The sequence below is a fragment of the Canis lupus genome, chromosome 32 (genome assembly GCF_011100685.1).
Source record: "Canis lupus familiaris isolate Mischka breed German Shepherd chromosome 32, alternate assembly UU_Cfam_GSD_1.0, whole genome shotgun sequence".
NCBI lineage: Eukaryota > Metazoa > Chordata > Mammalia > Carnivora > Canidae > Canis > Canis lupus.
The window spans coordinates 32,492,448-32,505,239 of record NC_049253.1 but is presented as its reverse complement, the minus strand read 5'-3'; positions in this window follow the sequence as shown (position 1 = coordinate 32,505,239).

Sequence of the window (12,792 nt, the reverse complement as noted above, 5' to 3'; positions counted from 1 at the left end):
TATATGCTTAATAACCTCTATTTTTGGGGGGCTGAGTTTTCTTAAAACTCCAAATGTTGTTGACTATTTCTCCCTCCTGCCTCTAGTCTACTCAGTATCAATGCCTATTGTAGCACTTATTTATTTACAACCTCCCCTCCAACCCCCCCTACCCCCCCATACCCTGCACTGCACTGGTTAGTGAGTACTTTGAGGGCAGGGATTTGTCTTTAATTTCCAAGTACTTAACAAAGTCTGGTGCACCAGTGGTGTCCACTGCTTATTTGTTGATTGGATAAGTGAATAAATGTCTTATAGCTTCGAGTGTCCTCCAAGCTTATTGAGAGAATATATATTATGCTTTTATATTCCTTGATTACTGAGAAACTTTGCAAATTATATATATATATGTGTATATATATATACACACACACATATATATATATATATATATATATATTTGTTACTAACAGTTTTAATCTTTGACTATTCCAATATTACATTATGGTCTCTATCATGAACATTTTCAACATATGTATATCTAATATATACTTATGAGTGTAAGTTTAAGAGAGTAAATGTAATTTATGATGATTTTAGAACTCTGGTTTCTAGACTGAGATCCTTGAACTCTAATGGGTTCAAATATAATAATGGGCATCAGTGAATTATTTTCTCTATTTTAAAAAATGTGATAGAACTATATATTAACATCTATGAGGTTGTCCAAATTAACTGAAATATTAAATTCTTTGCTTTTGACCATAATTTTGTTATACAGTAAATCAGAAACTTAGAATAACAGCTATGATCACAGACTAAATAAATAATATTTAATAATTACAACTTGGAACACAGAAGTTTTCAAAACATAATATGCATAGGAGAGCTTTATAAGAGGTTATTATCAGTGGAAAAATTATTTTTATGGAGAGATTTTTGTTATATATTATATTCCTATGACTATTTTTTCTTCTTTGTTTTGAAAGCTTTGTATTGTGAAATGTTTCAATAATTGAGTATTATGCTGAATTGGGTTTTCAGTGAATTGCTTGAAATCATATGCTCAAATTGCCCAGAAGGATAGACTAAGTTTACCAATTAAATTTCTTATAAATATACAAACTTTTCCTGTAACTTTATGGTGAGTTGATATGTTTTCTGTGAATTGCTTTGACTTTTTGGTGAGTTCTAATGCATGCATTTCATCCTTCAGCAGCTCAAATTACAAAAATGAATCAATGGTATTTCTTCCCAAGAAACCTCTGCCTTGTCTCTGAAAAAAAAAACCAAAGGGATGTATATTCTGGTTGTTTATCAGAATCTCATTTAAATTAGTACTCTAGTTTTGTTTTAGACTGATCTGAAAAAAGTCATTTGTGCCATTTTATGTAAATCTAAATTAGCAAATAATTTTAATAATGATCATTTTGATACAGATAACTGTAGTATGCAGACTATAAGCAACTAGAAATTTTGAAACTATAAGCTTTTAAAAAAGTAATGATTTTTATGCAAAAGATTTGTGAATAAAAAAAAAAAAACAAGCAATCTCTGCCAAAGAAAGCCAGTTTCTTTCCCTGAACATTTCATTGACTGTGCTGTCACAAAGGGTCATCATGAATGGTGCATCCTAGAAGTTGAACATTGCACAACTGCAAAATTGTATGTGACAACCCCACTCTATTCTCTTTGGACCTCTAGTCTCCTGAAGACTTCTTGCCCATTTTCTGGGTTATTTTTAATTGCTTTGATTTTATTTGTGAAAACTCTGAATTTTTAAACTTTGCAATTGTTTATAATTTCAATAAATAAAATCCTTCTTTATATAAACATGTTGAGCACATATAAAGGAAGGGCTCTCTTTCTTTAGGACATACTCTCTCACATCTGCCTTCAAGGTTACAGCCATTGCTGCCATATACTAGTACAATGTAATTTTACCCTCTAACTCAAGTGATTAGTCTAGGAGTTGTAATCTGGCTCAAATGGGCCAATGAGAGCATTCTCTTTGGGTGGCTGACAATTCTAGTGGCCTTGTTTCCTGCTATATTGACCAAAAAAGCAGAAGAATTGAGTCCAGAGAGAGAGGGCAAGAGATGCATACAGAAAATGCAAATCAAATCACAGGTTACAGATGGACAGACACAACTGAGAATGTTCTGAATCTCTGGTTTGAGGTGCTTCTTGACGCTTAGTGCATTTCTTTTTGAAGTTCTGTGGTGCATTTCTCTTTGGAGTTCTGAGAAGAGAACTCTTCTCTTCTCCAAAGAAAGAAATGGTAGAAACCACCATTTCTAATCATTATTTTGCTTCAACTCAGACAGGAGGGGCCACTTCCAAAGGCCTCATACTTTAGAAGGCTTTCCTCCTTCTATATCCCCTTCAATGGGACAGAGTTTGCAGAGTCAGTGGGATATGCCCATCAAGAGCCATGCTTTGTTTTCTAGACCATGCACTTGGATATATGGGATCAAGGAATTTCTGCTCCAAAAGTCCCAAACCTATTTCTAGGACTTCTGCTGACATTTTCTGGGTCGAGTGTACCTCTCCTGGTTCCCAAGGGTTAGCTACAGCATAGCTCTTTATGGTGGGATGTGAACTGAGTGGATTTGTAGTTTGAGGGCATATCACTTGTGTGTATAACTAGCTCCTTAAGGTGTAGAATAGAGCCTGAGGCAAGAAAAAAGGGGTGGCATACCACTAGCCTGTGTCCAGGGGCTGGGGCCTATGGTATTCATATACTGAATTCCTAAAAGTCTGGGAACATGGTCTTCCATGTGTTTGTCAGTATAGAAGGATATGGCACATTTTACTTAGCAATTAGCTTAGTTAGAAATTTTAAATACTTAGACATATTGTATGTAGACTTTCCTTTCCTTTTCTTTTTTAAAGATTTTATTTATTTATTTATGAGAGACACAGAGAGAGAGGTAAGACATAGGTAGAGAGAGAAACAGGTTCCCCGCTGGGAACCTGATGCAGGAATTGATCTTAGGACCCTGGGATCAGGACCTTAGCTGAAGCCAAACACTCAGCCACTGAGCTACCCTGGTGCCCTGTGGACTGTCATTTGTAGTCTTATCCCAGGCTCTGCAGTTGTTAGAGGTGGGCCTCACCAAATAAGCCAATATAATGAAAATCTAGTCTTAATAGTAGTTAAATTAAGGTTAATGATTTATAGTATAAAAGAATTTCTAATAAGATTCTTTTAATAGCATAGGCTAGTGAAAAGACCACTGATTTAGAACTCTTATTAGTTATCTATTGCTGTATAACAAATTACCCTAGGTTTGCAGCTTAAAATAACATTTGTTATTTTACAGTTTCTGTGAGTCAGGAAGCTAGAAGCAGCTTAACTTAATAGTTCTAGTTGAGAGAATTTATTTTTTGAGATTTATTTATTTATTTATTTATTTATTTATTTATTTATTTATTTATTTAAGAGAGCAAGAGAGCACACGCATACAGATGCATGCATGCACAGGGGCAGGGGTAGAGGAAAAGGGAGAGAATCTCAAGCAGACTCCCCACTGAGCATGGAATCCATTGGGGGGGAGGCTCAATCCTACACCCTTGAGATTATGACCTGAATTGAAATCAAGAGTCAGATGCTTAACCCCCTGGGCCACCCAGATGCTCCTAGCTGGGAGACTTATGAGATTGTAGTCAAGATGTTGGCTGGGGCTGCATTTTTATTGGGTTCCATTGGGGCTGAAAGATCCACTTCCAAGCCTACTTATGTGTTGTCGATAGGCCTTGGTTCCTTGCCACATGAGCCTCTCCATAGTTTGGGTGACCTCATGATGACACTTGGCTTCCCCCAGAGTGGATGATGAGAGAGAGAGAGAGGAGAGAGGGAGAGAGAGAAAGAGAGAGAGAGAGAGAGATGTAATTTTTCATAACCTAATCCCAGGAGTGATATACCATCATATCTGCTATATTCCATTGGTAATGCAGACCAACTCTGGTACAATGTGGGAGAGGACTACATAAGGGTATGAATGCCAGGGAAGGGAATCCTTTGGATTCATCCTGGGGGACAGTTTCTCCAGAACTCCTTGCTCAATCTCTCCAGCCCACCAGCGTTTTGGTTCTTGAACCTAGCCCATTCTGTCTCACCTTTGTATATGTGGCCTCTCCATGGTATGCTTTTCCTATTAATCTTCCTTGGATGAACCTCTGTTTTAGATTTCATCTTAAATGACATTGCTCTAGAGAGGGCTTCACTTGATCACTCAATATTTAATAATTTCCTAGTCATTCTCTGTACTATCACATTGTTTTAATTCTAGGTGTCTGACCCATAAATATATGTTGAATGAAGGAGTCTTGGTAATTATGTGACCTTAGGGAAAAGATATGCTCTCTAAACTTGAGAAGCTTTGCCTGTGGTTAATGATCTTCTACCCCCACCTACTACACAGTCTTTTGTGAGAACCAAATAAGCTAGAATTTTCTATAACAGTTGATGAGATTATTATTGTTGGTTAACTCCCCTTCCCCCCCTTTTCCCCTGGAACAGAGGGATTGCCCGGGAATGTATTTTCCCATTTTATTTTTCAGGTTCTCTTTATCTACCTGCATTGTAGGACTGCATTGTTCATTTTTTCATTTTTACATTCACTAGCCTCATTTACTGCCCTGTAAATGTCTCAGAGGACTTCTTTTGAATTAAAGTTATGATTTCACGTGTGAAAAGTATTCAGTTGGGAGCAAGTTTAGCAAGGTTTATTCAAATGTAAAATGACATTGTGCTTTTGGATCATAACTAATCATAGCATCCCATTGAACATGGGAGGTAGTATGTGCTTTTTAGAAGCTAGTTATGCACAAAAGGACAAATACCCAAGAATCAAAGCAAACTTTTAATAATGCCCAATTGGAGTTCTGGTCATGTTTGAGCCATTCAGAGTCTAATCAGTAAAACCCCCTTGAGTCAATAATTGCTTTCTTCTCGAATTATTGCAGGTATCTATTATGCTGCACATTATCCACATAGAAATGAACATATGGTTATTGAACACATAACAAAACAGACTCTGTTGGAGAATGTTTCCTTTAGGATGCCTTAAAACATTCTTGAGCAGAATATTATGGAGGCTGCTTACTATCCCTTCTGTTCCTGGGGTTATAGGAGGGAGGTTCCTAGTCCTTTGTATTATGAACAGTGTATGAGTACACTATGAGAAGTTGAAAAGCTCACAATGTATTGATTTATTTAGAGAAACCATAATTATCTTCTGATCACTATCTTTTTCATGATGAAAATAGAATAACAGATGGAGTTTCTTAAAAGTTGGGAAAATATTTTTTCTCTCTTGTGTCACCTTTCAGGGAACTCAAATGTTGGGGAGAGGCTTTCTTCAGAGTGGACCAAACCCTGACCTGCAGTTTGTTGCTGTCTTTATGTAACAACAACAAAAAAGACATTTGATATGTTTAGAAAAAGGAAGGGGAAAGAGTTTGAAAAGGAGAAGTAGAACAAAATCTAGATTAATTTGAATCTGGCTAATTTCTGCTCTGAATTAACTGGACTTTAAAAAGTTTTTTTTAAGGATTTTATTTATTTTTGAATAAGAGATACATGGAGAGTCAGAGGGAGAAAGAGGCTCCCCTCAGAGCAGGGAGCCCAATGCAAAATTCGATTCCAAAACCCTGGAATCACCACCTGAGCCAAAGGCAGATGCTTAACCAGCTGAGCCACCCAGGTGCCCTGAATTAACTAGATTTTAGATTCAACTTAAGAAGAAACAGACAGGGATCCCTGGGTGGCGCAGCGGTTTGGCACCTGCCTTTGGCCTAGGGTGCAATCCTGAAGACCAGGGATCAAATCCCATGTTGGCCTCCTGGTGCATGGAGCCTGCTTCTCCCTCTGCCTGTGTCTCTGTGCCCCCCTCTCTCTCTCTGTGACTATCATAAATGAAAAAAAAAATTTTTTTTTAAAAAAAGAAGAAACAGACAAATCAAAAGCATATATAATTAGTCACCTTATTAGAATCAAATAATTTAAATAATTATAACATTTTATCTTTTAACAGTGTTCAAAGTGACAAGAATTTCCAGGTTAACCAGAATGCCCATTTTTTTTAATATTCTACTTATTTACTCATGAGAGACAGAGAGAGAGAGAGAGAGAGAGAGAGAGAAAGGCAGAGACACAGGCAGAGGGAGAAGCAGGCCCCATGCAGGGAGCCCGATGCAGGACTCGATCCTGGGACCCCAGGATCGTGCTCCGGGCCGAAGACCGTGTCAAACCGCTGAGCCACCTGGGTTGCCCCAGACTGCCCATTTTTAAAACATTCTATAAAGTTGGGGTATAAATATAACAAGTAATATTTATATGTATGGTTTATACACATATTCATGAATGCACATACATATCTGTGTATATGTATAAAATGATATTAAAATAGGAGTTTCAACCAAGATAGCTAGATATCAGATTTTTTAAAAAAGATTTTATTTATTTATTCACAAGAGATACAGAGAGAGAGGCAGAGACATAGGCAGAAGGAGAAGCAGGTTCCATGCAGGGAGCCCGATGTGGGATTTGATCCTGGGACTCTGGGTTCATGCCCTGAGCCAAAGGCAGATGCTCAACTGCTGAGCCACCCAGGCATCCCTAGATATCAGATATTAAAGTTACTGCTGAAACACAAACCAATTAAATGGAATCTATTAAAGAACTTAAAAAAATTAAAGTGACTGATGAGACCCATAGGATTAACAAAATAGGCTGAAAATCAGGTGGATGATTCTTAAACCCTTCATACCTTGAGGATGTAAAAAATCCAGGGGAGTAGAAATTGAAAGTAGATTTATGAAGAGGATATTTGATTAGAATTGTAGATGTGCTGAGTTCCCCTCTCTTTCCCCTAGAAGAGGGTATATGGGGCACATGTCCTTCATCTTGAACTTGGTGAGAGAGGTTTCAGTGGGGCCACTTGGAAAGTGTGATATGTAAACCCTGCAATTGGTCGTGGTGGACTGGTGTCTGAACTCCATCTGAGAAATGGAAACAGTAGGAGATATCTGGGAGTAGAAGCAGAGGGAAAGTGGCTATTTGGGCTGCATTCAGTCCTGGAGTTAGTGGCTAAAAGATCCAGGTGTGTTTCTGGTTAACTGAAAGTGGGCCATCATGAGAGGGACAGAGAAACACACACATATGCACACACAGATCAAGCCCTGGTGTGGTTTGTTCTTCGACCCTGCCCAAGAGCAACACCTGTGGAACAGTCAGAGCAGCAGAGAGAAACTGCACCTACAGCTGGATCCCTAGGGCTGAGAAGAGAATCCTGAGTGGCAGGAAGAGATGAGTTTACCAACGTAAGGGAACTGTAGGTGAGACAGTTGCTACAGTATAGGTGGAGGAGAACCAGCTTCAGGTTTCTGCAGGCCTGGGAAGCCCAAAGTTGGCTTATAACCATAAGTGATCAAGACAGATTCTCATTCTCCTGACGCAATAACCTGGGGAGATGAAAAAGCACAGTGTAGGAGTATGGGTGGGAAGGCTGGGTGGGCAAAGAGAGAAGAAATCAGTTACACTCTCTTCCCTAAATACAGTTCAAGTCTGAGCAGCACCCTCATATCTGCAGGAGAGGAGCTTGAACTTTAGGCTGAGAACGAAGTGATTGATGATTACCATGCTTACATGTATTAAATACGGATTTGAGCCTTTTTTGTAAAGATTAAAAGTGACCATAGGAGTGAGGGGCTGCTATCTGAGAGAGACTGGCAAATTCATAGGGCCTGCTTGGGTTTTCATTCTGGGGTAGAGGAAGATTCATGGGTTGCATGTATTTGTACAAGTGTAGAAAAATAGCTGAAAGGATAAGCATTTGACTGTTGGTTGGAGTTACCTCATCGAAGTAGAACTGGAGATACAGGGAGTGGAGGTAGCTTCATATTTCACTATGGGTGTTTCCCTTCCAAAATGGCAGAGTTTGAATTAATTTTATTTTTTTATGTTTGCATTTTCAAAGTCGAACACATTTTATGTTCCTAGGCATGCATATTTATTTGAATCAACCAACACTGAACACACACAGAGTAAATAAGTGTGTGTGATTTCAGAACTAAAGGGGTTGTGTTCCCGGTATGTGTATACGACTATATAAATCCTTATTTGTTTAAAAAAATATAGAATCATTGGTGTGAGCAGTGCTGTATTTTGTGGCTATTCTAGTGACCTCTGTTCAGGCGCTCCTACTGCCTTGTGTGTTGGCATCTCTAGTTTGTACCAGAAGGAAACCTTGTGTATGGTTTCACAATGAAATTCATGGAGCTCTCTGCTTGAAATAATATAAAAGACCTTTATTATTCAACCTGTGCATTCATCTATGCAACCACATCTCCTTAGGGAAATGCTTGAAAATGGGATTTTCGTGGCCTTCTCTCCCATTTGACTTTCCTCCCTCCCTCCTGCCTCCCTTTTCCCTATCCCTGTCCAGGTATCTATTAGTTATCTCTTTCAGTAACACTGTTCTGGCTGCATTGAAAGTGCTTTTTAATGTAGGAGATGTACTTCAGGCATAACACCAGGTCACTTTCTGAGTAACATTTTATGGGATTGATTAAACTTTAGCACCATAACTGTTGACTTTACAGGCCAGGAAAGAGACTCAGAGTGTTACACTCTGGACAATTTGTGCCTCACAGTTTTGAAAAAAAAATCAAAGAGAGATAAGGATTTAATGTGTCTGGAAAAAAAAAAAAAAAGGCTGTCATCTATTTTTGAGTCTTCTGTATTTAAAAGACCTCAATATTAAAAATGAAATAATATATTTTACACTAATAAACTTAATTTACAGCAAAGAACTGTAAAAAAAAGAAGGTGAATTTTTTAACTATAGGAATGATTCTAAAGATTTAAGATGGCCCCTTCAGTGCTCCAACCCCAACTGCTTACTGTTACCTCTTCTGCTGCTGGAAAATGGAGGTACATTTGCTCTTGGTGGAGTTTTCAAGGTTGTGAGATGAGGCATGGCTAATCTTTTTATTAGAGAAAGATATTTTTGGCGCTAAAATGCAGTAGAATTGGGGACCAAAGCAAAAAAAAAATTTTTTTTTCATTTGTTTGGGATTTGGAAATCCAAATCGTTGATTTTATCTGCACACAAAGGTATATCAGCAGGGGCTCAGTGACGCGGTTCATGATGAGCAGAAACATATCATGGAAACTAACAAGGTAGTAAAAAAAATAATTCTTATTAATTCATTGTATTGGCTTTGTTCTGTGTCAGTTTAGCTAGGTTGGAACTATGTCTCCCAGAATTCACTTCCCTCTGTGGTTCTGGATTAGGGTTCACCAGGAGAAAGATGTGGGTGAGAATTTGCAGGCACAAGCATAGCAGCAGCCACTGCACTTGGAAAGTCACCTGCTTGGTGACTTGGAAAGTCATTGCTACTGATGTGCTAGAAGGGTCTGTATAGACCACTGATCTGTTGGCTTTGTTCCTCCGTGCAGGCCAGCAGCTGGGCCCAGAGCTCCTCCAGCTCTGACTGCATCAGCAACTTCAGCTTCTTTGGATGCAAGCCAGGCAGGTGTGGGACCCAAAGCTGGGTGGCACCAGCTTTTTCTGCAAGTCACCTTCATTGATGGGGCTTCACATGGTGGGAATCAGGGACAGGTTCTGATTTGCCCTTGTTCCCCCAGTTTTCATCCAACTTTTTTTCTTGACTGTCTAACTGACCTACAGTGACTTCAGACTCCTCACAGAGTTTACAGCCTTCCAGAAGATTCTTTGTTTTACGGAATGAACATTGTTCATCTTGAATCAAGTTTTATCTGAAAAAAATATTGCCATCTCAATTAACTTAATTTTTCAACCTCTGTTTTTTAAAAAAATTTTACCTTTCCCAGTGGACTTTAAGAAAATATAGCACAAGAAACCTGGTGAATAATTTTTTCTAATATATACTATCTGATTAAAATTTGCAATAAGAAGAGAGCAATCTGAACTTGGTATATTAAATGATTTGCAAATTGCAATGTGCTGCACTTTTCAGTTACATACCTAAGTAAAATAAATCAACTTCTGTCTTATCAGCATTGGGGAATTTTTCATGTGTGATCATTGTATTTTAAAGTCGGCAATATACACACTGTCTTTTTAAATAAAGGTGATATTACTAACTTTTCTTCAGTAAGGCTTATGCCTGAGTTGTTGGGATAGAGCTATTTTTTTGTTTTTGTTTTGTTTTGTTTTTGCTTAAGCATAGTTTCCAGCATAGGACACATTTACTAAGTGATAGCTATTATCATTCCAATGATATAACTTTAAAACTCTAAGATTTATTTTAGTTGATTACACAATTAAAAAAAAGACTCTTAATATTAGTTTTTTGTGTTTGGGAGTATAACCTACCTGGCAAAGATATGGGAGATTGCAATTGGGCAGATAATTTTTTAACAAGTACTGCCTTCATTTATATGAAGGAATGAGAGTTGCCTTTACGCTTGTTTGTGCATATGCACATACACATAAACACTCCTATGTTACTTTAACTTGTAGATTCAATTGTTGTACAATTTGCTTTGTATCTTTGTGTCTTTCAAGTGCAAGTTGAAGTTCTAACCTCCTCCAGTTGTTTTCAAATGTACACTAGAGTTAGGAAAATATATGGTAGTGTCAAGGCATGACATGAAAGTAGATGTCCTCCAACAGCAAGCTGCTAATATTTTTGTTTATTTAACAAACTTTATGTACATTTATGTATATACACGAATGCACACACATATAAACACACACAGGCATGCCACTGCATAATGTGTGAGAAAATATGTATATTTGGTGTATATGGTCTGCAGTTCACAGATCAGTATCAACCAGAATTTCTTAGAGCCTTATCCCATCCTGTGATCTTCTTCTAGGACTTACTATGGTTTCTTTCCATAAGGGAGTGGCATAGATTCAGGAGTGACAGGCCCTCTCCTTTCTGCCCTTGTCTGTGATTCTATATACTCAAGGACTCAATGATGACATCCTCTATTCTTCCTTTCCATTTCTTTCCATTCTAGTCTCCCTTCCCTTGTTTCAGTATTTCTATCAAGCTACTATAGCCTTAGATGAGTGAAAAATTAGTTTTCTCTTCCCAAATGGCTGGAGACCCCTGGTATAAATACATACAGATGTAAATACATATGCAGATTTTCTGAAGCCAACCCCTCTTACTCCACTGCACTTGCAAATTTCCCAAATACTGTTATGTTAATACTAGGTGATTTATTTTACATAAGGATGCATCTGAAGGGTGCAGCACATTGTGATTTGCAAACCATTTAACTTGCTAAGATCAGATTGTTCTGCTTTATCTGCAAAGTTCACCCACAAGGAATTTAATATAAAGGCTTTTATTCTTGTTGTTTCATGTATCGTACTTTCTTGAGATCTGATGGATGAGTTTGAAATGGGTGTGTGGGCGAGGAGAGAAGGAAATTAGCCACTCTGCAGCTTCTTTGGAAAAGCAACCCCTAACCCTCCATTTCCCACAAGACCGTTGAGAGTATTCAAGGACTCCTAGGAGACTTACAGCACAGACTTTAGGGATACATTATTCCTCAGATGTAAGGTGAATGGGCATGGGCCCAGGAAACAATGAATCAGAATATTATCTGTCTAGCTCATATTATTACCTTGAAACTCTTACAGAGAATAAGTGACTGAGTGCCAGCATCATTGCCAAGAGTAGAGAAGAGATTCCACTAGTTCCCCTCTCTCCTTCTGCAGACAGTTATTGTCTGGTGGTATTGTACCAGGGAGTCATGGGACCAATGCTGGTGTCCTTCTTACTAACTTGTCTGAGTTTAGGCAAATTACTTTAACTTTTTGGATTCCTCATGTGTAAAACGAGCAGGGGAATCAACTTGATTTCTAAGGTCCACTCACCTCTCAAATTTTATGACTGTCTTACACTTTTTCATCACCTCCCTTCCTTCCTGAACTATGGTTTCCCTTCTCTGATATCCTTTTGTGATAGCCTTTTATTTATTTATTTTTATATGTGCACGCTTTATTCTGGTGGATGACTCATTTTCTTTCTACATATACATTTAATTAAATATTTACTGAGCTCCTACAATGTGCCAAGGCCTGAGATATAAATACTGAAGAAGACAGTGAGGGAGGAATCTCATCAAAGAAGAGGTAATGAAGACAAAAAGAGTAAAATATTTTGTTATGTTATGTGATGTTATAGGAATGGGGAGGTACATGGTATCATGGGATCAAATAGTTGAAGGGACAGGGCATTTGCTCTTGGAGATTAGGAAAGAGATCTGGAGATGTAGCATTTAAGTGGAGGCTTGAACGTTAAGTAGGAGATAATTAAACAGATGGGAGATACTTAGGTGAATAGACAAGGCTTCGTGGTTGATAAGATATAGGAGGTGGTAAGAAGAAAAAAAATAAAATTCAAGTTGCTGACTGACTTGTGGCTAGTGAATGAGTTTCAGAAAGAGAAAGAGAGGGAAAGGCAGTGAGTAGGTTGAAAGTCTTTGGCAGAGGTGGATTCAGGTAGAAAACCCCTGATAATGATAATAATATTTTATATTTAGGGGATCCTTTTCAGAGCAGAACACTTCCACATATATTTTCTCATTTAAGCCTCATAACAAACTAGAAGGTAGACATAATTATTTCTAATATTTAGATGTTAAGAACAATTTTCAAAATTTGGAAGTACACGAAAAGATGGGTACATGCCATTTCCGTGTCACAGTGCCTAGCAGGATTATCTAATTCTCCTGGGGTGGGTATCTTTGTTTGATTTACTGTTTACTTTTGATTAGGATATTTTTTAAACTACTTG